The sequence below is a fragment of the Pelodiscus sinensis genome, chromosome 1, assembly GCF_052426305.1.
Source record: "Pelodiscus sinensis isolate ZL-2025 chromosome 1, ASM5242630v1, whole genome shotgun sequence".
NCBI lineage: Eukaryota > Metazoa > Chordata > Testudines > Trionychidae > Pelodiscus > Pelodiscus sinensis.
In genome coordinates this window covers 227,919,987-227,947,276 of record NC_143052.1, presented here as the reverse complement: position 1 = coordinate 227,947,276, position 27,290 = coordinate 227,919,987, and the positions used below count along the sequence as shown (strand labels likewise).

Sequence of the window (27,290 nt, the reverse complement as noted above, 5' to 3'; positions counted from 1 at the left end):
TTGAACTGTACACCAACATTGGGGGGTTAGGGGGGGCACCAGTATTAACTAGTGTTATAGCAGGTGACAGCCTTAACCCCAGTCCTTTCTCCCAAAAGACTTTTCTCACTTTTTCCCTCTTGAACTGAAGCACAGCATCAGAGAGATCCAAATATTGGCCAATGACATTTTCAAGTAGTAAAATAGCAAGCGATGCCAGTCTCTTGGCCACCATTGATCAAAGATAGGTTTTAATGATCCTGAGCTTCAAAAAGCTGCACTCGCCACTCACAACTGTGACCGACAGCATGAGCAAAATCCTCAAAGCTATCCTCACTTTAGGAGAAGCTTAGATTTCTAATATTGACAGTGAGGATCTCCCATCTAATAGCTGATGCTGAAAACAGGATGCATTTCCTCTGCAGTGTTCAGAAGAGAGATACTGAATCTAAAGAAGATGCTGTTGCTTCTGGGGATGTCTCCACTGCAGAGTTTTTTCAGAAAAATGGCCATTTTTCCCAAAAAAAACCCTTCACTTACGTCCACACTGCAATAGTGTTCTTTTGAAAAAAAATTTAAAGAACAGAGAGGGTTTTCAGACAGTAAATCTCTTTCTATTCTTATGGAGTAACTTGTAAAATGTTGCTTCAGAGGATCAATTAACTTATGGAAGTAATTGTACCTAGAAAGTGCAAGCAATGATTTGTCATTCTGCTCAAATATTTTGCAACAAAACCAGAATCGTTTGTCAAATGGTTTCAAGTAAACTAGCCAATGTTGACTCTGTTTCTCACCATTCTTGAGCACGCTGTCACAGTGCGACTTTGAGAAGTATCTCTTCCGCTCTTTTACTGGAAACATCATATCCTCATTTTTGCCTGGCCCATTCAAAATTGTATAATCAATCTAATCAAAGTTTAAGATCTTCAGTCATATAGCAGGACCTGATGTATTGATTTTCATGGTGTGCAATTTTTCTCACTGCTGTTTCTCTCAGCATGCAAGGCTGATTCTTCTTTATTGTTTCTCTCCTTTTCATGTAAACCATATTTTTCTTTGTCATTAATCCTCTTTTAATATAAACCACATTCTTCTGTATCATCACTATCCTTTATGCTTCCAGGAAAACTGGATGCTTCTCCATCATATTTCCATTCCTTATTTTCAAATAAATCTGTTATTTTCTTACTAATCATGTGTGCTTCACACTTCAATTTCTTCTGCACTGGGAAGATTTCTACTGCATAAAGCTCAGGCTATATTGTTCTCTTTCAGGTATTTTCCCATCAGCTTTGCCCCTTGCTGCAACCTAGATTGCAATTAAGCTTTTCCCTTCCTATACTGAGCTCCTGAAGGCTTCTTTAGGGGGTAAATTTTATTTTCTATGGGGGATAACAGACAGAGTTAGGAAGAGCTAGTTTATGTTCTGCAGTCTTAGAAAGTAATCAGCTATTATGTGTTAAAAATGGCAAAACAAGTAATGGTATTTCTTTCATATTGTTGCATATTTAGGGGTTTGATAGCTACTTCTGGCATCACATTAAATATGTCCTTTATTAGTCACTGCTTACACTCTTCAAGTCTTAAAACAAAAGGGCACTTTCACAGTTACACAATGAAACAAGGTTCATGATATTGCTTCTGGGTTCTCACTGTTAATGATGCCCCGCCCCTTGTATGCCTGTGAGGCCATGGCTCACAGTATTCTAAGAGGTTTGAGCAAAATGTAGTACTTAGAGGCTACGTCTACACAGGCCAGTCTTGCACAAGAACATATGCAAACGAGGTGAGGCAATGAATATTGCCATGCCTCATTTGCATACGTAATGAGTCATCACTTTTGCACAAGGGGCTTTTGCGCAAGAAGGAGCAGTCTACACTGCTCCTTCTTGCGCAAAAACCCCCTCTTGCACAAGAGCCGCTCTGCCTGAAAATAAGCGGCAGACCAGCTCCTGCGCAAGAGGGGGTTTTTGCGCAAGAAGGAGCATTGTAGACTAGTATTTCATCACTAGATATTCATTGCCGTGCCACATTTGCATATGTTCTTGCACAAGACAGGCCAGTGTAGACATAGCCAGAAAATCTGGAAGGTTCCATGAGATTCTACAAAGCTCCAGAACATTCTCGGAGGCCAGTGAAAAATGAATCCACACGCAGAATGCCTGCAACATTTTACTTCAAACATTCTATTTCCCCTTTTGTCACTAACAGCCAACCCGCAACCCAGAGCTGGTACCCAGATGGCACCTGCCCCCAAATCCAGCTTTGCCTAGGGCCACTTTATGGGCTGCAGTGCTACCTGGAATCAGCCTAACTCTGTGTCCTTTTTCTGCTTCTGACATACACCTCTCAGCCCCAGCCCTACCTCCACTAACTCCCTACTTGCAAAAAGTCCTTGGAGACATCCTTAAGGCTTTGTTCCACAATACGTGCACTGCCAGATACAGTGCTTTTAGGATCCCTTTATATTACTTCAGCCCTTTTGCTTACTTAATAGCAGTCTGGGTTGGACCTCCCTGGACCTGACCCTCAGGGGATTTGCCAGACCAGGGGAGGTCCCTCAACTCTTGGCCTATGCTAAATGTCCCATCCTCACCTCCCCTACTAGAGCTCCAGTCCACCCTGCTGCTGCCTGGCCAGCTGTCATTCTCTGGGCCTGAGTTCTCCAGCTCCTGCTGGCCCCACTGCTGCCAAGGTCGGAGCTGCGTGGCCAGGGCAGGAACTCCCTGGCCACCACTGAGGCCGCAGCAGTGTGGCTGTGGCCAGAGCTTCCTGGCTGCCAGCAGGGCTGAAGCTCCCCTACAGAGAGTCCCGGTTAAAGAAGGTACAACCTGTGGAATGGGGTGAGACTCTCACCCTTGATATTTTCCAGCCAAAATGGGATTCATTGGAAATCACTAAAGAGATTACAGATTTTTTCATTGTTAACTGACTTCATAATGCATTATCATTCAAGCCTTTTTCATCTTTAGACATAGCAGTAACTCCTGTGCCTATTTTTTGGTCGGGGAAGAGTTCACTTTAGGAATGGTGAGAAATTTGGGGTGTTTTGTCTATAGGAACTCTGTAAATACAGCTTGCTTATCTAGATCTTCTTTTCTATATTAAAGTATTCTGAGTCTTATATAAATATATACATTTGAGAGGGCCATTTTTAGGTGCTTCAGCAAATTGAGCTTGAGACTCTTTCTAGTGTTTAGAGACCTGCTGTCCCAGGCAGAATATTCTGACAAAAGAAGATTCTGATTGCCTCGCTTGCTTTCTGTATTTCTCACTCTGCTTTTATTTTTTTCATATAGACACTTACATTACAAGTATCTTTGCTACTTAGAAGTTCATGATCCTTTGTCTGAAATCTCGTTTAATTGCAGTTGAGCTGGTATGATGTCATTAATCAAGGCTTATGACTTCATCAATTTATGCTCTTTTTCCTTGTTCAAAGTTCTCTTTTGTTTCTGACATTGCAATCGTAGCAATTACTGTGATATCAAACCCAGGCTCATTAGTGCCTACGGAACAAAGTTGCTATTTCATACAATTTTTTCCTTTCAATAAAAAAGAAGACAGATGATCAGGATATAATACATTAGCTGAATAATTCTATTTCCCCTTTTGTCACTAATGACAAACCAGCACCCCAGCCTGCACCCACCCTTAAATCCAGCCTTGCCTAGGGCCACCCTACCGGCAGAGCAGCAAATAGTGCATGCGTAGTTTGAAGACCTCCCCAAAATGGCCAAGACTTATATACAATATAACAATAATAAAGTTAAAACCAAATCCTGAGATTCTCTCAGGATATGGCTTTTAGCTAACTTCCAATGTAAATCTTGCTTTTTCCACGTCTTAGCAAGATACTGCCTACCTCAGTGATACTATGTAAGAAAGCGATCTTGGCATTGTTGTGGATAGTTCTCTGAAGACATCCACTCAGTGTGCAGTGACAGTCAAAAAAAGCTAACCGAATATTAGAACCCTTTAAGAAGGGATAGATAAGAAGGGGGAAAAAATCATAATGCCACTATTTCAATCCATGATACATAAATACTGCATACAGTTCTGGTTGCCCCATATTATACTTGGAAAAGGTACAGAAAAGGGCAACAAAAATCATTCTTGTCAGGAAGACCTTCCATGTGATATGAGCAGAGAGTAAAAAGACTGTGACTTTTCATCTTGGAAAAGGAACAACTAAGAAGGGATATGATAGAGGCCCATAAAATCATGAATGGTGTGCAGAATGTGAATAAGGAAATGTTATTTACCCCATCACACAACATCCATTGGCAATGAGTTCCACAGATTGACTGTGCATTAAACCTGCTATTAATTTCACTGGGTGAGCCCTAATTCTTGCATTATGAAGACCAAAACTATAACTGTGTTCAAAAGAGGTTATAGAGGATACGTTCATTAATGGCTATTAGCTAAGATGATCAGGGATGAAATTGCATGCCCTGGATGCCCTAAGCCTATAACTGACCAAAACTGGGAATGGACGGCAGAGATGGATCATTTGATGATTGCCCTGTTCTGTTCATCCCCTTGGAAGCACCTGGTATTGGTCATCGTCAGTTGACAGGATACTAGACTAGATGGATCTTTGGTCTGACCCTGTCAGGCCATTCTTATGATAAGATTCTGGTCACTCTTTCATGACTCATGACATGGGTCATGGTTATAATAAGCTAATTCCCTTATTAATATCCCCTGACTCCAGTAGGCATCTTTGCTATTGTCATTCTTTTGTGTAACCATTGTTGCGCTGTTTTGACACCTTCATTTTGCTTCTGTTTAAAGGTGGCAGATGTTCAGGGCCTTGCACATTGGCTTTCCAGGAAAGAAGAAATTGGTGATATGGGGTTCTGTACGTACGGTGTGTGGCCTGCTTTATTTATACATGAACACCAGTTCTGGAAACAGACATAGTCAAATAGCATGCAGGCGATCCCTTCTCTCAGGAATCTCAGCTCAGCACCTATGCCGGATCCCCACAGAGCAGCTCTGCCTTGAGAAATTAATGTTACCAAAGACCAAGGCAGAAAGAAATCTCCCCTGCTTGTTTGCACAACTGCCATGTCCAGAAGCTGCTTCCACACAAAACCCTTTATACCAAAAAATAACAATATTACAGCATGTCTTCTCAATACTGAACATTTGCTCATGCTATTATTTGTTTTACACCTTTACATGTAACACTAACCATGACAATGTTATGCAGCAGGAAAACAAACAATTTTTCAAAAACAAGAAATCAGACTTTTTTATTCAAGAAAAACACAACCATCATTGGGAGTCTTAAATGAGTAAGCAGAGTGAGCTCTTGCCATCATTATTATTAATTATTATTATTTACTTATTTATATTGCCATAACATATACAGCCCTCTTTCCCTCTCCCCCTTGTCGAGGACTAGCATCTCATTTTTACAGGCATATTACAAAAATATATATTGTATTATTTAAGAACTAGTCAATTAGCCCATCATAAGATGGATTTTCAGGTCTCTCCTCCACATCGGTCTCTCGCTCCATCTCTCTCTCTCTCTTCTCCTCCTACTGCCTCCTCCCCCTCTCTTTCTCTCAGCTCTCCTCTGCCTCCTGCCTCTCTCTCTGTCTCTCTCTTTCACTTCTCCTCTCCCTCCTGCCTCTCACTCGGGGGACCGCGGCGCCCAAATGGCATTCAGGTTCCGCACTCCCCGTGCTGCATGGGGGGGGGTGCAGAGCCCAAATGGCCGCGGCCTGGCTGAGCAACGCAGAAGTCAGTCGAGCGCCACAGCAGGAGGCAAAGGGGGGCGGGGTGGTGACGTTCACAGCCAGGAGGCAGGGCCTGGAGCCGCTGTCACACCGCACGTCACTGCTCTGCCCCCCCCCCCCCCTTGGCCTCCCACTGTGGCACTTGGCTGACTTCTGCGCCGCTCAGCCGGGTTGCCGCGAGGGAGCAAGTGGCGCAAGCAGCACGGGCCGCCCAGAGGGAACAGCCAGCATTTTGGCATTACAGACTCACAGACACTGGGCTACAATATATCTGATGGGAGCCAGGGGAGCAGATCGGGCTAGAGCTGGGTCACTGTATTTTTCTCTGCTGGTGAGTGCAGGAAGTCCCTGACCACTGCAGCCTGCACAAGGCCTCCTCAATTCCCTGGGCTGTTGCTGAGGGAGGGAGTTTGAGAAAAGAGGCAGAATTGCATTCACCAGCAGCAGGAAGTGGAGTGATGTAGCTGAAAGCCAGGGGAGATCAGAGTGGGCTAGGGCCAAGTCACCCCACTTTCTGCAGCTGCCTTTGAGTGAGGGGGATGCAACCCCTACTACCAATGCCAGGCCCCTGCTAATGTCCTGAACAAAAAGATGATTTCTGCTTCATGAATCTTATAATCAAATTGTAAGGCAAGAGACAACAGCTAGAGACAGACCAGCAAGCACAAGTAAACAGGAAGACAAGAAATATCAGCAAGATAGTCAGTGGCTCTCCTTACCAGCTGTCTGTTACCAAAACATGCATTGCAAATACAAACAGTTTTATATACAATGGGTGTTGTTCAGTTGTCTGAGATGACTTAAAGAAAATAACTAATTAGAAAAATAGTTTGTGATCATTACTGAGACTCCAAGTCAGTTCAGTCAGTCAAATGAAAATCTTAATTGTATGCAAATCTCTGCTACTCAAATCTCCACTTTTTTCATGTACACTGATGTGTTCAGTGCCTCTGTAGTGAAAACATATAGTGCATAAGGACTTTTAAAAAGGTTAACAAATATACAATGAAAAGCTCAAGGGAGTTGAAAAGGGAAAACTACTACTTGACCCTCATTTGAATTTCAAGCAAGGATGGCTTTCATCATTCATTTCCATTATATTTTATCAATCTGCTTTTTGAGCCTAATAACTGTGAACCAGGATGAAAGTCTGCCATGATGTGCTGGTAACAAGCAAATGTGTTTGTTTTTTAACACTAAAGGAATGTTTTTTTTGGCTTGTTACAAAACTCCCTTATAACAAAGTTTTGATCCTCTTGATTTCATTGTGAATGTTTTTCCAGGAAGATATGTCCCAGTTCTGACACTGCTCATTTTCATTCCCTCCACTCTGATTTGTTTTAAAAAATACATATATCTATTATTTCTGCAAGCTTCATGTTTAGGTATAGGAATCTTAGGCCTTGTGTACACTAACTGCTGCCATTGATGTACTTGCATAGCTAAAGACGACATACTCTCCATGGTGTCTTGCATGTGGTAAGGTCAACAGGGGGGCTGCTCTCCCATTGACACCGGCTACTCTTCTCATTTGGTAGAGTATTGGCATTGATTGGAGTGCTTTAAGAGAGTGATTTATTGTATTTAAGCAGATGCGATAAATTGATTGCTGGTGGATCAATAGCTGCAACATCAATCCCCAGAGTAGTGTAGACCAGGCCTTAATGTATGATAAGTTGCCTTTAGAGATAAAGTAGTTAAGGGCTTGTTTACACTACACCGGCGATCGACACTGCAGCAATTGTTTCACCAGACATGTATTTATCGTATATTCTTAGATGTGATAAATTGATTTCTGATCCTGCTCCCATCGATGCTGGTACTCCATCAAGACAAGAAGATTAGCTGGCATTGACAGGAGAGCAGCCCCTACTGACTTTATCAAGATGTCATGCTGAGTATGTCAACTTCAGCTATGCTAACTGTGTAATTGCAGTAGTTTGACGGTGGGCATTAGTCTAGACAAGGCATAAAATAGGAACTTTGTCTATATCTGACTCCTGCACCTCTGAATTTTAAAGAAGTTCAATTACCTTTTTCTCCTTCCATTTTCACATGTCTCAGTGCTTCCAGAAGTACCAAAATACTCAGAAAAGATCGGAGAGGGGAGAGGAATGGATTTTGTGGAACTATACCAGACATGACTTTAGCACACATTCTTTTCTAATTCAATGAAATCACAAAGTCACGTAACTCTTAGATGAAATGTTGTCTAGCTGCGTTTCCGACTGATGACTTCCAATTTATCCAATGGCAGTTAATAGGAATCACTTTTAAAGGGCAGTTAACATTTAAAAAGTCCTCTGATAGAAAACTGTGTCAGCAGATGGAATTAGTTTACAAATCTGTGATGTTATCATGGAACTGATGAGCCAAAATTGGGTTCAAAAGTAGTCCTCAGAAAAACAGATCACACCACCTATTGATAGATTTATTCTAGAAATAAACTGTCTCAATAATAGTCAAGACATTCAGGGTATGTCTAGTCTACAGGGGTTTTTCCAAAAAAGTGGTCTTTTTTCGAAAAAAACTTGCCCTGCATCTAGACTGCTGCTGCATTCTAAATCTAAAGAATGTGGCAGCTTTTTTGACCACGGAAAACCTCATTTTACGAGGAAGAACTCCTTTTTTCGAAAGCGCTTTTTCAAAAGAGAGCATCCAGACTTCCTCGGTGCTCTCTTTCGAAACAGCAGCTTGCTTTTTCGAAAGTACCGGTTGTAGTCTAGATGCTCTTTTTCGAAAGAGGCTTTTTCAAAAGTATCTTTTGAAAAAGCCTCTTTTGAAAGAGGCTTGCAGTCTAGACGTAGCCTCAGACTAAACTATGTAGTCTATCCTTATTTATTATTCAAATGTGCTTCCACAGGGTGGCTCCACTGAGCCATCACAGCTCACAAAGCCAATCCTGTCATAATCCTTTTAAAGTATGAAGCTGTGTTTCACACTATCCTTTCATCACTCTGTTGCCTAAAGATTTTCTCCAGTGGAGCAGTTCGAGTCACATCACATTTAATGCTAGCAAATGGAAACGTGATATGTCTGTAAACCCTGAGATGCAGCAACAATTTAGTCAGGGTTAGTTAATAAATAAAACTAAAACATCCTCAATTCATATTTTGTGAACCTATTGCCCACACTCAGGAAAGAGCATTCTTAAATAACACAATATAATTTTTTTGCCCATACTCATGGCAAAATCTGCATGGCAATGAGCCACTGTAGCATGTCTTATGAGAATCTAGATGATTTCTCTTCAGAAGCAGGGCAGGTTTTTTTGCAGTATTACCATCACATGGTCACTTTAAAATTCTTTGCTGTCAAGTCAAATGCTGAGGAGAAAATCAATGTACACTTCTTCATGATGCTGCTGGCACCTGAAGTATGACTCACTAAAATGTCCACACCAAAACTGAGGACATTCTATTTCCAGAGGAATAGGAAACATGTACAAAGATGATTCACTAACATTTCTTGAGGGATCAAACAATTGCTTGAGACTATTTTAATTGGCTTGGTAAATTAAGGAAATTTCAGCAAAAGTAAATGAGGATCAACTCAAGCTCACAAGTAATTTTTCCAAAGTAGCATTGTTATAAAACAGGAATGATTTTATATTTTGGAGAAATACAAGTAAATTCAACATTTGTGAAAGATCCTGAGTTGACAGCCCTAGAGAACAAAGAGCAAACCATGGACCAGGGCAGTGAAAGCTATGCTATTCTGCTCGTTACTGTCCCTTCACTAGGGATGAGACCACAGTACGATGTGCATGTAAGTCCTTGGTTTCTTTTTTTATGGGGATGCCAATTGTGCTGGGGGTTTTTATGCTGATACTGTCTACTATTAATTAATAATTGACCTGAGACCACCAAAGAATTTCACATACACTACCAAATATCAGAAAGCAACAGCTTTCATTTTGGGACTATGATAGCTATTAAATCCATCTCTTTTGTTTACATTTTAGGGTGAAGAAGCAGTTACTTTGTCATGACAGCTGTTAATAAAGTCTCTAAACTAATTCTTTTAGACTTATATGTTGCCATACTATTGTCTAAGAAATGGTGATTTCATAATCCATGGTCTCGAACAAGAGAAGGGAGTCACTGTGGAGCGTCTCCTTTCCTTTCTTTGTGAAAAATCCTAAGAATAGTTTTAAGTAATCATCCCTAAAAGATTCTAAGTTGTCAGATCTCATGTTCATTGTAGACAAAAAGCAGTTATAAAGATCAGCAAAGTGACATTGGTTGCAGTCACTTCAGTGTGCTAATCATACCATTTGATATAGTAGAACAAATGACCCAGAGTCTTAATGGGACTGAAACTGGTTAGCTGTCATCAGCTCATTTTGGATAGGATTGATTATAGGGGAGGGGAAGGTTTTCAGTTCAAATGCTATTAGCTGGGCAATTCATGTCCATTGTTTGTCTTTTGAGATTTTTATTTGTTTGCATTTTGTAAGTCAAAACTTTTTCTAAGAGCCTCTACAGCTAAATACCTTTTATAGATAAAAGACCTAATGAATCAATAAAATAAACATATCACTGTTACTATATCTCAACATTAATACATTCTTAAAGCATGGTGATTATATGATAGCCTGCCCCTGTTCTTAACTGAAGTCATTGGGCTCAGCAATAGGTAGTTAATGCAACATTGTTATATAGAGGCCTAATAAGTCTTTACAAGGATCTCTTGACAGCACTTAAACACCGGCCCAAGACAGAAAGAGGTAAAAAGTTGTCTATAGGAAAAAGCCCAGAGGATGAAAACTGCAGAGCTAAGGTAAGGACAGACATATCCTGGGATATACTTTACTGAATTATTGGTAGCACTAAGCAGAGTTAGCAACATTATAGACAAAATACAGTATGTCCCTGAAGGCCTTACTGTAAGCAATGCAACTGGAGTCTCTAAGCAACACTGCACTCTGCACCAAAGTGATTTAAATGTTTTAAAAAATAACCTTGTCAGTGTCATCAGGAGAGAGGAGGACATGAGGCCTGTAGCTTTATCATCTCAGTTAGACCGTAAATGGCGGGGTAAGTGAAAGCTTTGTCATCAGCTATTTCACTTACAGTCCACCAGGGAATGGGTATGCAGTACACAATCGCAAGGAGAACAAAGTGCTAGAATTTTTAACCCCATCTCCCGTCACTAGCAACTTGGACATTTTTTCTGAGCTCAGATGTAATGTGGATTGTTGTGACTGAAACAGTGGCTCTGAGCTTGCCCAGTTACCTTGAGTGCACAAATGAAAGCACTCAGGCTACGTCTACACTGCCATTTTTTTGCCGCAAAAGAGATGCAAATCATGGTCTCATTTGCATATCTTCTGCTGATCCTTTTTGCGGAAGAGGTTTTGCTGCTAAAAAGCCTTGTGTAGATGGGGCCATTTGTCAGAACCCCCCCTTTTTTGCAAGATCCCTTATTCCTCAAAAAATAAGGTTTACAGGATGTTGTGCAAAAGGTGTGTTTTTTTTGGTTTTTTTTTTTTTTTTTTTGCCAACAAATAGCTCCATCTACACAGGACTTTTTAGCAGCAAAACCTCTTCCACGAAAAGGATCAGCAGAAGATATGCAAATGAGAGCACGATTTGCATATCTTTTGCCACAAAAAGAATGGCAGTGTAGACATAGCCTCAGATACCACCACAATGGACATATACAGATATTAGCCAGGAGGTGCTGACTTCCATTTTTTAAACGCCCTCTGAATTTCTCAAAATCTATAGGGGTGCTTCCAACATTTGGCTTTAACAAGGATAAAATTGTGCTAATTTTCTGAACAGAAGAAACCCAACCCAAGACATCCAATGTACTAAGCTGATTTGTAATTCTATGGGCTTATGTGCAGCACATGTTCCTATTACACCATCTCTTTCCTTTGCAACCCATTGGTTATATAACAGGCAAAGTGGCACTTTAGCACCACACAAATCTGAACAATGTTGCTAGTTGAAATGGCATCCCGTTAAAGAGTTTATAGATCCATTCCTGTTAAGTGTCATTCAGCTGGAGTGGCTATTTGCCCTTGATGTGACTCTCGCTCCTATCGCTCTCATGAGGAGGACTAGAGGTGGTAAACAAGGTATACGTTTGGGCATATAACTTGACAGAAGTAACTTAAGTCATTTCTTAGTGGGCAACAATGGGAAGGTAAATGTCAGAAAAATCAGTAGAGACAGGATGTCAGTACTAGCTGAGGTGAGAGGGAACACCCTGGTACTATTTGCAGTGTGCAAGATAATGATGGACAAAATAATCCTGGAACATAGAATGAGGTGAAAAGTAAGTTGTGTCTACACCAGGGGTGGGCAATAATTTTTGATAGGGGGCTACTCTAAGATTTTGGCAAGTGGTTGAGGGCTGCACTCTTCCATGGTATTAATGGAGGAAATGCAGGGTCTAGGATGGAGCTTGTGGTTCAAGGGATTGGGGTGCAGAAGGGAGAATGGCATCTTGGAGTCAGTTTGGATGAAGGAGACAGTTGTGACCTGGGGAGGGAACTGGGGTGAAGGTTTTGGGATGTGACTTAGGATAGGAAGGGATTGTGAGCTCAGGCAGGAGATTGGGGTGCCAGATCTGTGCGGGGGTATGGGTGCACGTGGAGTAGCAGGGCAGGAGTGTGGGCAAAGGGTTGGGGAACAGAGGGGCTAGGGTGCCAGAGGTAGGTTCTGGTCAGGATACTTACCAGTTACCAGCCAAACCAGCCTGCTTACAGAGTTTAAAATGTTTCTTCCTGCTCGGCTATGCACTTGAGTGAGTGAGCAGGAGGGTGGCTGCCTGTTATTCAAACAGGCAACTCCCATTGCCTGTTTCTGTCCAGAAAATGGCCAATAGGATTGTGCTGGGGATGGGAACAGTGTCTGAATCTTCCTCCTTCCCCTCCAGGCTCCAAGAGAAAGTGCCCCATAGATGTGTTTCTGAGCGGCGTGTGGGGCTATCAGGGAGGCCTGCTTAGCGCTCCCCTCTGCCTCCACAGGCTGAATCCGGGCGCTTGGTGGGCTGGATGTGGCCTGCAGGCAATATTTTGCCCAGGCTTGGTGTACACAGTGTATGGGCAGAGAGTATTATACAGAGATTGGTTCATGTGGAGTAACTAACTCAATCTAGAAATCTGTGATAGATTAAAAATGTATGTACTATTAGTATTTGTAATAATCTATGTATCTGAGACAGATCATCTCAAAGTAGCTTTGTTCTATGTCAGATAAAGGAACCTGAATGATGAAACCTCAATTGAACAAAGTTCTTGGGGAACGGTTACTTGGGGTTTTCAGAACCCTCCAATAGAGGCAACTTAACTATTTCATTCCAGGCAGCATAAGGACTAAATCAACAGGAACTCACAAATTCTGTCTGATCAAGGCATGTTGTAAATAACTTGCTCTTGTTTAACACTGCAATTTATTAGATTTGCACACGGGCATAAGCAATAGTAAATAACATACTAGATATTTACCTATATTCTGAAGTAGTATTGAGTAATCAACAAGAGGTCAGCACAGACCAGATACCTCCCTGCTGGGGAGTAAAGATGTCAGGGAAAAAATGTTTCTGGGTAGCTCCAGAAGACTGTTACCAAGTACACACCATTATCTAAATTTTGTTATTACTTCTGCAAAACACACAGGTCATAATGACCCCTACTAGATTATCAGTTTTCTAACTTTCAATAAATTTTCATTATCAGAGGCATCTAGACTCAAGGCTGTCCATCCAGCTATCTTCCTTCACTCTCTGTTCTTTATATTTCCTCCCCTCTTCCCATACTGATGAGAAAAATTGCCAGTTGTTATGCCCTTGCTTCTAAAAGCCTGTCTCCAAATTAACTCTTAATGATGTGGTATACTATTTCATTAATTTATAGAAGCTGAGTGTATAAAACAGGGGTATGGAATCTAAGGTGCAGAGGCTGGATGCAGCCTCTGGCTTGCCTGGATCTGGCCCCTGAGGCTTGGGGGATCCCTTATTCCTCCAGCCCCAGGGCTGACTGGTTTTGGCTGTTCTGACCTGACCCAACCAGACCTGAACCCATGACCCTGTCCTTCCCAGAGCAAGTGCCCTATCCCCTAGGCCACACAAGAACCCACCCCACCACTTTACTGTCAGCATTGGTGAGGGATTGGGGGGGGGGGGTTGTTTCACTCATGTGTGCAGCTCCCAACTAATTGTTCTGTGGGTCAGTGGCTCTGACCCAAAAAAGGTTCCCCCACCCCGGTATAAAATTTGGCTGCAGTTAACTTTATCTCATTTTGGGTATATATACCTTTCAAATCCAGGGCTGCAGAACCAATTGGAAGACATCTCAGGGGAACCCCCACACAAGGGCCTCTTCAGTTTCATCTTCAAATTACTAGATCCTGCTGCTGGGGTTCCTATTTGAGTTCCCCAGGGCTTGTGCCCACCCACATCCAAAGGCCCCCAAGCCAAAGAGGACGCACTACCAGGTCCAAGTTTCAAATAAATATGGGGGGCAATAAATGATGAAACAAGAGCAGGTGTGAGGGTCATAGGGTCTAAAGCAGGGAACACCCACTGCTCCTCAAAGGCATGCAGGGAGCTGGCTAATGTGGCCCAGAGGTAGAGAAACAAGCCAGACAGTCTAAGAGCACCTCCCCATCCATCTCCTTCTGATTTGATGGACTGCCACCTTGGCCAATGCCAGGAGAAGGTTGACAAGGAGGTCACATGGTTTATAGATCCATTCCTGTTGAGCCAGGGATGGACTGTGCAAATATAAGCAGGTATGGAGAAAAGTGCAGCAAGAACCTAAGGAGAAGGTTCTGGAGGAGTTTGAGGCAGATGTGCAGAGCTCTGCAAATCCAAATATCTGCTTTATATCTGTTGGTAGCCACATACGTGCATGCAGATATCCATGGCTTGCTGCAGATGCAGATACAAATTTTGCATCTAAAACCCTGCAAATTGGTGGATATCTGTTTATATCCATGAGCATCCACATCTGCAGATGTGCTGAGGTTATCTGAAAAATTGACTACTTTATTGAGCTATCTAGATGAAGAGTGAGCACTTTTGCGTTTAGAGTAGTTTGTTACTGATTTTCAAAAGTAGATGAAAAAAGATAATAAAGTAAGTGGCTTACAGATTGTGTATCACCCCAAATAGCACATACATCTCAGGCTCTCTAAAAACATTACGGAATTATGCTATTCCACAACTCGTCAAAGCTGTGAGACCAGACAGCACAAAAGCAGACAATAGTAAGATATGATATTTTAGGATGGGGGAAATGGTAGGAGAAGGCATATATTAATAGTAAGAGAATGAAGGAGGTAGGGAGACGAGAGGGAAAAATATGGGATTAGGTGGAATGAAGGACTGGAATTCTTTAAGATATTTCAATATTTTTTATCCAGTGGGGTCCAAATCTCCAAAAACATATAACTGTTCTGTATAGCTCTTCTACTGCTAATTCAGGCTGTCTCTAGACTACACAGTTCTTCTGGAAAAAGATACACAAATTGCAAACCACAATTTGTGTCTTTTTCTGCTTCTTTTTTCAGAAGAGGCTTTTCCAACATTTGGCCCGTCTACACTGGGCCAAATGTCAGGAAAAAAAACCTTTTTCAGAACATCCCTTCTTCCTCGTAAAAAAAACATGTCTGCTCATCTGAAAAAAATTCCAGAAGAGCAGACACATTCCTTGGACATGACAGAGTTGGTATCCCGGAAGAACTCTGCAGTCTAGACATACCCTGCTCCCTAAGCCTTTTCTTCCATATTTGTAAAATCATGCACTTGACCCTGGAGGCAGAAAAGAAACTAGTTACCTAAATTCCTGCTTTCGGCTCCTTAGTCTTAGTTTTGGAGCCAATGGGATGCAATAATTGCTGCTTCAATCCTGTAGGCTCCTAAACTCACTCAGCGTCTAAGTTTATTCAGTAAAAATTCCCTCTGTGCCTATGTGTCTGACACTGAACATGTGCACTGCTGCCTCCCTGTGCCGTTTTGATCAGACAGTTCTAGGTGTTCATTGAAACGCACAAGAACTGCAGAGGTTGGTAAACTGAGCTGAAAACCTGACCACATAGGACAAGTGTGGGCAATAACATGGCATGGTTTGCCAGGATTAGTACCTGGCAAACCACCACTGCTATATTTACCTGCTTGGGTTGGCTTAGGCATTAGCAATTGCAGCTGTTAAACGCGGATCACCATTTCCGGACTGTGGACCAGGACACTGCTTCCCACAGCTTGCAATGGTGATCTGCAGCCAATGTGAGCTATGATCACTGGCATCTGCGACCGTGCAGGTAAATACAGTGGTGGAGGCCCACCAGGATTTAGCCTTAGTGGACCAGATCTGGATCATGGGCCAGTATTTGCCCATCCTTGACATAGGACCAGTGCACTGTCCATCAACCATTCACAAGTGCGTCACAAAATACCAGGGATTGTAGATCTCAGTTTTAGGACCTCTGATGGAGAGCATAACACAGAATAGACAATTTCATTGTAGGTCGGATGTCTCCAGTTGTGCATTGTGTAAATTAATTCAGCATGAGGAGTCTTCCAAACAACTGCAGGGCAGGAGTACAAGGGTTAGGGTTTTTCGTGACCGGAGTAAAAAGTTTTCATTCCATAAAAGTGATTTTTTGTAGAGGGCAGTTTTGGAAACAAGCAGATATATTAAAAAAAAAAAATACTTGAGCCATGGGTGGTGAGCTCTATGAGCCCTTGGTTCTGGGGCACCAGGAATATTCTTAGCCCGGAGTTTGGAGCCAACAAAGTTCGGGTCTGGGTCCCTCCCCCGGCTGCACGTGTGCAACCCCTCCAGTGCATTTTCCAGCCCCATATTGCTGGCCCCTGGTAATTTAAAAGAGCCTGGGACCTCCCACCCCATCACCACTACCATCGTCAGCAGGGCAGGGTCACTAGAGTATCCTGCAGGTGCTCCTCAGGGCTGCTGGTATGTCCGTATGGCCGGGGGAATGCATGTTTCTGTACACTGCCCCCAGCCCTGCAGCCAATGGTAAGCTGAAGGCAGTGGTACTTGCAGGCAGCAGTGCATAAAGACTCCTCCCACCTTCCCCCACCTGTCAGAGGGGGTGTCATAACCATGAGGGCTGACCAGCAGCCTCGTGGCTAAGGGGTTAACCTAGCCAGGTAGTTGGTCAGCCAATAACAATGCAGATAGGGATTTCAAACTGGGACAAAGGAACTACTTTGTCTGAGTCAGAGCGGTTTCTTCCATGTAACAGGGAGATAGGAAGGCCTGTCTCTCGCCCAAGAATGGACTTACAAGTGTAAGTAGGGAAAAGTCTAGATAATCCATCAGGCTTTATTGTTTTCTGGTTTGGGAATGTGGAATTGATATCTGAGCTGTTCAAAGTGTATTTTTTTCTTTTCCCTTTAAAAGTGTTTTCCTTTTGTAATTAAGTTTGAGCCCATGGGAGGAGGGGGATAGTCCCCCATGAGTATATCAAGTGGTGGCTCTTTTTCATCTAGCCACTTTATTATGCTTGCAACTATGGTGTTGTTTTGATCATAAAAGTTTGTTTTCTTTTTCTAATTAACCTGGTAATGGTTCATTTTTGTGTCCTGATGTTATCTTAGGGATGAAATTTCCCAAGTGATTTCTCCCCTGGTTTTCTTACAAATACTTGGGTGGTGGCAGCAGTTTTTATTCTCCAAAATCTGAGGAAGTGGGTCTGGCCCACGAAAGCTCATCATCTAATAAACCATCTTGTTAGTCTTTAAAGTGCTACATTGTCCTGCATTTTGCTTCAGCTACCCCAGACTAACATGGCTACATCTCTATGGGTATTAGGAGGAGGACTTTTGGAACCAAAGCCTATAGAGATAAGGTTTTGGGGCACTTTTGCGGGCCCCACTTTTGCATTTGTCATGCCAAAGTGGGGAACAGACTTGACAAGGGAGTTCCCCAGGTAAGCACTGCACCTACTACCCTCTCTCCCAGTACCCTCTCCAGCCCACAAATTCCTTCCCAGAGCTTGTACCCCTCACCCATGCCCCATCCCAGAGCATGCACCCAGTCCCCATCTCACAGCCCGCATCCCTGACCCCCTCCCATACCTGCATTCCTTCCCCAAATCCAATCTCTTACTCCCCCCTGCACTCAAATTCCCTCCCAGAGACTGCACCCCGCACCCTCCTGCACACCCAGTCTCTGCCCCAGGCCAGATCACTCCCTGAACCTGCACCCCTCCCCCATCCAAGCCAACTCTGGGTGTTCTGGGCATCCCCAAAATGGCTGCAAATTTGCTGCTCCTGCTTGGAGCTCCCAGCTGTGAATGTCTCCCACTGTCTTTGATTTTTTTAATTAACTGATGATGAAATTAACAAATGTAACAAAGTGTAAATTCAAATCCACCTTCCACAATTCAAATTAAAGGTATTTTTAAAGGAGAGCAATTCTTCTTACCATTGGAGAGACTCACTTTTTCAAAAATATGTACATTACAATAACCTAAGGATTAGGAAGGTAGAGCTCCCATCATCAGCAGATTGGCCATTCCTTTCCTGGGTTTTGAACTCTACCTTGTTGTTCAGTCCTTATGTATTTTGAATTTTCAGTAAATTCCACATCTGAATATCTAAAAAACCATCCCATCCTTTGTGTGTGTTTTTTACAGATCAAATGGTCACAAAAGATTTCTATTTATTAGCTTTTAATCTAATTCTATCAAATTAGCTTTTAATCAAGGTCTAGGAGTGTCCAAATAGTTCCTTCTACCTAAATTTGTTAATGTCAGAAGTTAACATAACATCAGTAAAATTCTGTGATCATCTCAGTGTCTAGAGCAGCATGAAATATGCAGAGGGTGGAATGCTGGATCAAAAAAGCCTGAGACTTTTCACATAATATTGATGAAAAGGAAGATTTAACCATTCCAAAGTCAAGTTAAAAGGAATTCAATATACAGTACACATGATTTTATTTAGCTTTTCATTTATACCCATTTTCTTCATGCTTAGAAAGAAATTTCACATCAGTTTCTTAGCTCAAATCTGCATTACTGAGTGTTAGAAACTTTGCATATCAGTCTTTCAGAACATCTGACAGAAGCCTGAGCTCAATACAATTAAAGCTTACGCAGAAAAGTTAAATTAGTTTTAGACTCGTGCATAATGAATGGCATGACTTTGATTGCTTCTTCTTTATTAATTATGTTTTGTTACTTATTAATGCCTAGATGCCTGTTTTTAATTACATTTATAGCCATACTTTTCATACCCAAACACATTAATACATAATAATTCTATAATACATATAAATATTTGTATCAGCCTGTCTGTGCATAACCTATACAATTAATTTGCATGTTTGTATAGAGCTAGCATCTTGACATTTGGAACTATCATTCACTGAGGGATTTTTTTTAAATAACACGTGGGAAACTTGAGTTTTCTTGGTTTTATCAGACACTTCCAGTACCCTAACCTGCATATTAAGGATTTACGAGTAACACAATATTTTTTGTATGAGATGAACTTGTTGAGTATGAGGCCTCCAGTACAGGGAAATCAGTCTGAGCTCATCAATTTTTATTGATTTGTTGGTTTAGAGGACTGTTATAGAAATCAACATTAAATGATTGCGAGGGTGGAGGAAGCTGTTCCAGATTCAGCAGCAGTTCTATAGCGAGCTTCTCCAGCTCTGATACCCAAGGCAGCAGCATGAAACATGGAACCTTTAAAGAAAACTGACAGCTGAGTCATTTAATTGATGAGTCCAGTCCACTGACTCAAAAACCAGCAGAACTGTTATATGCAAATTAGCTGCAAGATGGCTGACGACTGGTTGAATTACTGCTGAAATCAAAACAGCTCAACTTCATACTTCTCTGACCTGTTGAGATGATCTTTCCTGTTGACATTATTCATATAAGTGAGTACAACCATTGTTATTAACTTTCTTAATTCCAACCTATTTTTTCAAATATAGCATTTGTACAAAATTTCAATTACGTTTTAATTATAGGGAAAGTTAGAGTCTGTGTTATTCCATTGTTTACATGGCAAAAAGACTTGATACAAGCATGACATTTCTGAATGGACCTATGTTTAAATTAATTCTAATTCTTAAACTAATTGGTAAAGTTGCTTTAAAAATCTAGGAAATGTATTTTATACACAAGGAACAAGTTTTCTAATTTGAGAGACGATATGTGGCATTTTTCATACATAATTAAGGGACTGAATTCATGCTTTTAGTACAAAACTGAACCTAGCCTTCATAATATATATGTGTATGTAAGATCAATAAATCACAAAACAAGTATATCAGACACAGTAATTTATTATTTTCTAATATGTCAAGCTATATGTGAATTTATACTTCTGGAGAGAAAGCAAGCTTTGGTTGATTTTTTTTTCAATTGATCTCTGTTCCATGGTTTTCAGTCCTTGAAATCTAAGACTTGTTTTATTTATTTCTGTCTATTGTTATGACCATTAATTTTCCTAAATGTGCAAATACCCTTTTACAACTTTGTAGTTCAAATGACTTGTAACTACTGTAGTTCTATTTGCAGACAAGTTTCATAGTTCAGTTTAATGAGGCTTCAGATTTATAATGAATTATTTTTAAGCAATAAAATTTTAATGATTGGGTTCATTACACTGAATTTTGAAACATGATATTTTCCCAGGCCCTAAAGCCTCACCAGAATCTTTCAGCTTCATCTCTGGCTTTCTAGAAGCAGACATGATTGATCTTTTGATTTGAAACCAGAGGGAAATAACTATCTAGGTCACTTGAAAAACTTAAATGGGCAGTATACACAAGGGTATCAATACTTTACAGTTAGATCAGTAGCTCACATAAGACAGTTTACTGGAAAATTTTACTTCATACTACTAAAAGCTACAATGCTCTCATTGCTGCATGTTCTTTGACTACAGCCATACATTCTTTATACTGGCACACATTAAAAAGTTCATTTGTTTTAGAGATGTGTAGCATATTCAATATGTGTAGCATACATCTATTGCCACAACCCCCCTTGTTTTCAACTCTTCTAAGCTATCATTCTTATGGCTTCCTGCCTGGAAAAAGACTATATAAAGTGTTACTATTCAAAATCACTTTGCACAGACAGTAAGTCAAAATTTGTTTTGCTGCGGTATTTTCACAAGGAACAGAGCAACCAAGTTCACATATGGTGGAATAGTTCCAGAAATGACAGTCAGAGCAGTGAGGTGCATGCTGTTGCTTCTTCAGGAAATGGTCAGGTAAATATAAAAGTTCTCACCCAACTTATAGCTCAGTGAGTTCTCCGTGCATTTAGGCTGGGGCTGCACACACTGGTTTTTTTTTTAAAGGTTACAGAGGTGATTTGGGAGGATTGTTTAACCAATATAGTAATTCTAGTACAAGTGCTATTATGGACACAGTTATAGAAGATAGATTAAAGGTATAAAGATGTTGTGTACTGAGCTCTCTTAAACCCATATGGAAATAAACTTTACTCATATAGGCACATTTATACCATAATAGGAGGTTGTAGTGTTTTGACCATACCAGTATAGATAAAGAAGTACAACTTTTTTGATTCAGCAAGGCCTTAATCTGTCTGTAAGATGCTAAATACTGGGGGTGAGACAGACAAGCACTTCTTGTCTGACCCTGTGACAGGGCGGCAGAGCTCCGCACTTGCAGCTCTCCCCTTTTGTTGGGGGACATGGCGGGGCGCTGGCCATCGCCCCGCACGGTGGAGCCAAAGCAGCTGGACGGTGCATGCGCCAGCGGTGCCACATCACAGACCAGTTCACCCGGGGTTGCTGGGTAACCGGATGCCGCCCCAGCTGATGGGGCCAGCGCACGTAAGGCCATCCAGGGAGACGTGGGTGGCAGCAGTGCCACGCAAGGGGCCGCCTCACCCCGGGGTTGCCAGAAAACCACCCACTGCCCCAGCTGCAAGTGGTGGCACATTTGGGACCACACAGGGAGGTGTGGGCGGACGGCGCAAGACCCGCCGGCCGTGGGTCAGGTGACCTCAATGGAGACATCACAGGGTATCCTGGAGCAGAGGCTGGGAGGATAAAAGGGAGAAGGGAGGAGACAGGAGGGGAGGACAAAGATGTGGAAGGGGAGGAAGAGAGTAGGCGAAGGAGGGAAGGAGGACTGAAAAAGGGAGTGGGACCGGAAGAGTCTGGGGAGAGAGGGAGCCCGGACAAAAAGGGGCATGGTGAGTCTCGGACACCGGAGGGAGAACACCCAATGGAGGTGGAGCCGGGTGAGCCAAGAGGGGAGGAAGCTGCCCAGGGCAGGGCTAGGGAGGTAAGTCTGTGGACTGGTGAGTTAAGGGGTTATGCCTCACCAGTCAGGTCACACGAGGGAGTTGTGACTTTCCTTCGACCTTAGGGTCAGGACTCGGAAAGAGGGTGGGCCCGAGTCCCCCTTCCCCTCCTCCATGGCGCACTATCCTGGGTAACAGGAGCAGCGTCTGTGGCGGCTGATAGGAGAATAGCCCTGTAGGGCCTGACGGGGCCAGTGACTAGAGGCCCAGACTGGAGTGGCCTTTTCACACGTGGTGGAGAATGTGAGTATCAATGATCCATCCCTGAGTTAAGGGGATCTAGGGTTTTCCTCTTGGTGGGTTCTGTTTTGTGTTTGGTTGAGGAGAGATTTAATTCCAGAGGGGAAGACATGAACATCATAGACATGGAGGTCAACAAGCTGCTGGAGTGGTTAATGGAGAACCAGCACCAGCAGAAACAGCAGCAGACTCACCTGGTGCAGCAACTGGTGAGCCAGTACCAGGAACAGCAAAGACAACTGGTGCAGAAGATCGTGGACCAGCAACAAATAGCCAGATGGGGGCGTGCGTCGGAAGATCCAGCTTTGGGAGCAGAGGAAGACCTGGAACCTGGCCACAAGTTACCAATTCATTTATGGGAGCTGGGACCCGAAAATGACCCCGAAGCATTTTTGGTTATGTTTGAACAGGTGGCGATGGCAGCCAAATGTCCAGAGGAGCACTGGGCCACCCTTCTAGCACAGTACCTGTCGGGACCCACCCAGTTGGCCTACAGAAGTTTGTCGGCAAAGGACGCCTTACATTATTTCAAGGTGAAGGAGGCGATTCTTGATCAGCTTGGGGTGACCCCAGAAACCTACCAGCAGCATTTTTGGCAGGACAGTACACACCCGGGGAGAGGCTGCGGATGCTGGCGCAGAGACTCCAAGAGGCATGCTGGCATTGGCTACAGCCAGAATCCAAGACAGGTGTCCAGATCACGGATAAGATTGTGCTGGAGCAGTTGTACAGGTTTTGCCACCTGAAGGACAAAGCTGGGTATGCTGACACCCTCAGGCCACCTTGGATGAGGCGGTGACACTAATGGAGGATTATCTGGTGGATGAAGGAGTCGGGGGAAAAGGAAAGCCCCTCACAGGTCTGAGTGCACTGAGGACCCCTCCTACCACAGACGTGGTGCCAAGAGCGGAGCTGAAGGAGGAAAGAGTGGGACATCCTGGGCAGGGGAAGGAAGGAAGTTGGCCCTGGTATGGAAAACCTCGATGAACCCCAGTCCCATACCAGAGGGCAAAGGAGAGAGAGGAAATCCAAGTGAAGAACCAAGTAAAAGGGGGGAGGAGTCCAGTAAGAGGAGTCTGATACCAATGCAGTCAAAAAGGACACTTCAGGAGAGAGTGCCCCTTAATGGACTATACATTTGGATGGATCACTGGGGCCTGCCCCGCCATCGAGGTGTCGCAGCTAATCCAACCCGTGATTAAAGTAAAAATGGAAGGGAGGTCACACAAAGCCTTGATTGATTCCGGCTCTGGACAGACGATGGTATGGGCAGGCTCGGTGGGAAAGGACCCGACAGAGCGGCCAACCCATGAGGATGCAATGTATCCACAGAAAGGTGCGTACATACCCGACCATGTAGGTCACCCTTTGGGATGAGCACAGGGAGGGCCGCTGTTGCGTTGCCCTCACCCCCAGACTAGCGTACCCAATATTGCTGGGTAGGGACTAGCCCGATTCGTGCCGGATTTAAAATGGTGGGGTCAAGAGGCGGGCTCCACTGCAACGCAGGGGGACCAAGGTATAACATTGGTGGCCCCTAGGGTGGAGATGAGGAGGCCGCATCACGAGAATAGCCAGGAACGCACCTGGAATGCCGTGGACGAAGACGACCGGGCGCCATTTGACCTAGACATCAGAGAGGGGGACTTTCTGCAGCAGCAGCAGGAAGACCCCACTCTGCGGGGAGTGTGGGACCAGGCCGAAGCCTCCGCTGGAGAGGATGGGGTGGAGCAACCCCAGCACCAAGGACTACAATTGCAGGTATGCCGCGATCATCTGTATTGAGTATTGGCACCTAGAGAGGGCCTGGGGGAAGAGAGACAGTTACTGGTCCCAGGCAGCTGATAGGGGAATAGCCCTGTAGGGCCTGACGGGGCCAGTGACTGGAGGTCCAGACTGGAGTAGCTTTTTCACAGACCCGAAGAAGAGCTCTTTGTAGCTCGAAAGCATGTTTCTTTCACCAAGAGACATTTATCCAGTAAGGCTACATCTAGACTTCAGGGTTTTGGGGAAGAAGAAGCTTTTGTCAGAAGAGATCTTCCACAAAAACGTCTTGCACAAGAGCATGTCTGCACTGCAAAAGCGCATTGAAAAAGCAATGCACTTTTGCGAAAGAGCATCCAGATTGCATGGACACTTTAAAGTAAACACTGATTGGTATGCACGGAATGGCCACCAGGGCACCTGTGCTTTTTCCTCTTTCCTATTTTTGCGCAAAAAAAACCCTCTTCCCCGTCCACACGTGTCTTTTTGCAGAAGAACTCTTTCGCAAAAAGACTTCTTCCTTCTTCCCCATTTGTGCAAAACCGCGTCTGTTCTTTCGATTCTCTTGCACAAAAATGGGCTTGAGTTTTTGCAGAAAAACTCTGTAGTGTAGACATAGCTTAAAAGATATTAGCACACCCACCTTGTCTCTCTGGTATCCTAAGACCAACACAGCTACAACAACACTACATGTAAGACCCTAACACATTTTTAATTGCCGCAGCAGTTTAATGATAATTTAAGCTGCTTCAGAGCTATCCTAAATTACTTTGAAAACCTGGTGCAATGCATAAAATTATCTTGTAACTGATAGACACATATGATTAATATTGCATAATTCATTTCTTAAGCTGCAAGATATTCTTTTGAGAGCACTTAAACTCAGTTCTAATTAATTATAAATTGGAATATGTGTGCCCAATAGCTGCCAAGTTTTGGACATGCTCCATTTTCTTCATAATATCAAATAATGTAGTGCCCTTAGATAAGTCAGGATACAAACTTTGAATAGATTTTGAACTTCTTTTAAAATCACGGGTTAAAAAATTACCTGACAAATGTGAAAATCTGAAATTCTAGAAGACAACACGAGTTAGTAAATAATGAAATGGAAACAAGAGCTGTAGGAAGATTAGTGGTATAAGAAGTGGGAGAGAAAATGGTGATCCAGTATCAAGGCCACTACGTAGGATCTACTAATGCAGGGGTGGGCAAATTCCGGCCCATGGGCTGAATCCGGTCCACCAGGGTTAGCTAGCCCAAACCACTTCCTACCACTTGTATTGGCCAGGAACAGCGATTGGTGGCCTACTGGAGCTGTGATCTCTAGCATCTGTGGAAGCAGCTAACCCTGGTAAATCTTTGCTGTTTTATTGCCCACCCCTATACTAGTGTGTGTTTGAGCTACGATCATGTTGGGAGATCTTTTGAATGGCCCAGTTGAATGGTGATGTTGAACACTCTTGAGGGACAATGGTTAGTGAGGTGAAATGAGTTCTGGAGTTGAGAAACGATCGTATAAGGAAGTAATAAGGATAACTGAATTATTGAAGAAGAGGTTTTGAAGAGAAAAGATGATCCAACATAAAGATGTCCTCCAGGGACTGAGGTACAAACCACTTCATTTTTATGGTTCTAGTTCAAATTTTCCCCTAATAAGTGCTAGTAGCAGAAAGTTGTTACCATTTGACAAGTGTGTATGGTTTGAGTGAAGTGAGCCAGTGAGTACAGTACTTGACGTGTCCACATCACAAAAATTATCACTTTGCCAGCAATCTTGGAAGAGAAGTCAAGTACTGAATATTTCTGGAGACAGCATATTTCCTCTCTCTCAAAAAGCAGTTCTTTCAGTTTAAAATAGAGGCAGGTTGGTAGAATTTTGCTGTGTACATGTTATGTGGAACAAAAGAGAACCTCATTTTTAATGCTGTTAAATTGATACCTTTGTGGACCCTTAAACAAAAATGAGGTAGTTTACCTAATGGCATAGAAGGAAAAGAGTTGCTTGGAACTCCCAGGACTATGAAGTAGAATAACAAGAAGACATTATTGCTGGAAGTTGATGGAGGAGAGTCCCAAAGTGTAATACTCATGGAAGGATGGAGATGAACCTGTGCAGACAGGATGGGGCATCTCAGTTTAGTGTAATCATGTTCAAGAATATTTCTGTATGGCCATTAAAGCTGGTCAAAAATTGGAAAAACAATTTTGCGGAAAATGTTGATGTTGTTGCCATTTCTCATGACTTCAAAATCTAACAATTGTCCTTGATTTTGATGTTGTTAAATACTGTTTTGAAAAAAAAAGTTCTGTTCCTTCCTGGATATTCTCTCCCCCTTCCTCCCCCCCCCCCCCCCCACCCTGCTCCCCATCTGCCTTTCTCCCGAGTACAATAAAATGAATGAGGCCTAGATTTTCCCCTCTTCACTTTTCCTCTGGCTACTCTGTCACTTTCAAACACTTTTCTAACATTGGAATAGTTTTAGAGTGGCAACAAGAATACTATTTTTTCATATTTTAATTCATTGAGCCAAAATTTTCCATATTTAGTCTAATCCTTAGGCTGAAAATATTAGAAAGTTTCTGTTGAAATGGTCTAACCACTTCCAAGAATGAGGCTAATGAAAATTGGATGGATTTAAATTTTCATTTCCTCCAACTATTTCTTCAAGAACTCTGGTGTCTTCATGCTTTGGCATAAAAACTTGAGATGTGGAATGGGAGGGTGCTCCTGGAGTCAGATGGAGGCCTAGTGCTATCTCCATGAAAGAGCACTGCGATCTGACTGAGTCATAAGCTTCTGAAAATTGCCATTTGAACATGCTCAGTAGCATTTGTTAGAGTGCTGCTGAGAATGCTCAAGTCCCACAAAGCTCCCTGTATGCAACCCCACTGGGCATGTACCTAACGTCTGATGAGTTTGCTACAAGCTAGATCTCAGGACAATAAAAGATACTGCCTCCTCCATTTTTCTCCCCATTTGGCTTATAGTATTAATTTGCAGAGCCTGGATACACAGTATCAGAGGCACGAGCAGACCTTTGAATTGTTCTCCAGAGCCTAAGCTTTCATTTCTCAAAGTCCCTAGCCTATGGTTAGGAAAAAACTCATCCAAATGTTAAGGGAATGTAACCAGTGCAGAACACTTGCCTGAGTTTACACTTTGAAATAGTAAAATCTTAACTCTCAGATAGCACTTTTCCCCAGGAGATCTCACAGCACTTTACAAAGGAGTTTGCTACATTATCTCCATTTTACAGAA

The 27,290-nt window shown here is 42.8% G+C and overlaps 1 long non-coding RNA gene across 1 annotated transcript in view; it reads left to right on the top strand.

Annotated features, from left to right (window-relative positions):
- The window catches only part of LOC142823995 (uncharacterized), a 112,614-nt gene extending 93,029 nt beyond the window's left edge, over nt 1-19,585 (top strand). The window contains exon 3 of the long non-coding RNA XR_012899052.2: nt 19,289-19,585. This is a non-coding gene — a long non-coding RNA (uncharacterized LOC142823995). The remainder of the gene's footprint in view (nt 1-19,288) is intronic.
- The last annotated feature ends 7,705 nt before the right edge of the window (nt 19,586-27,290 follow it).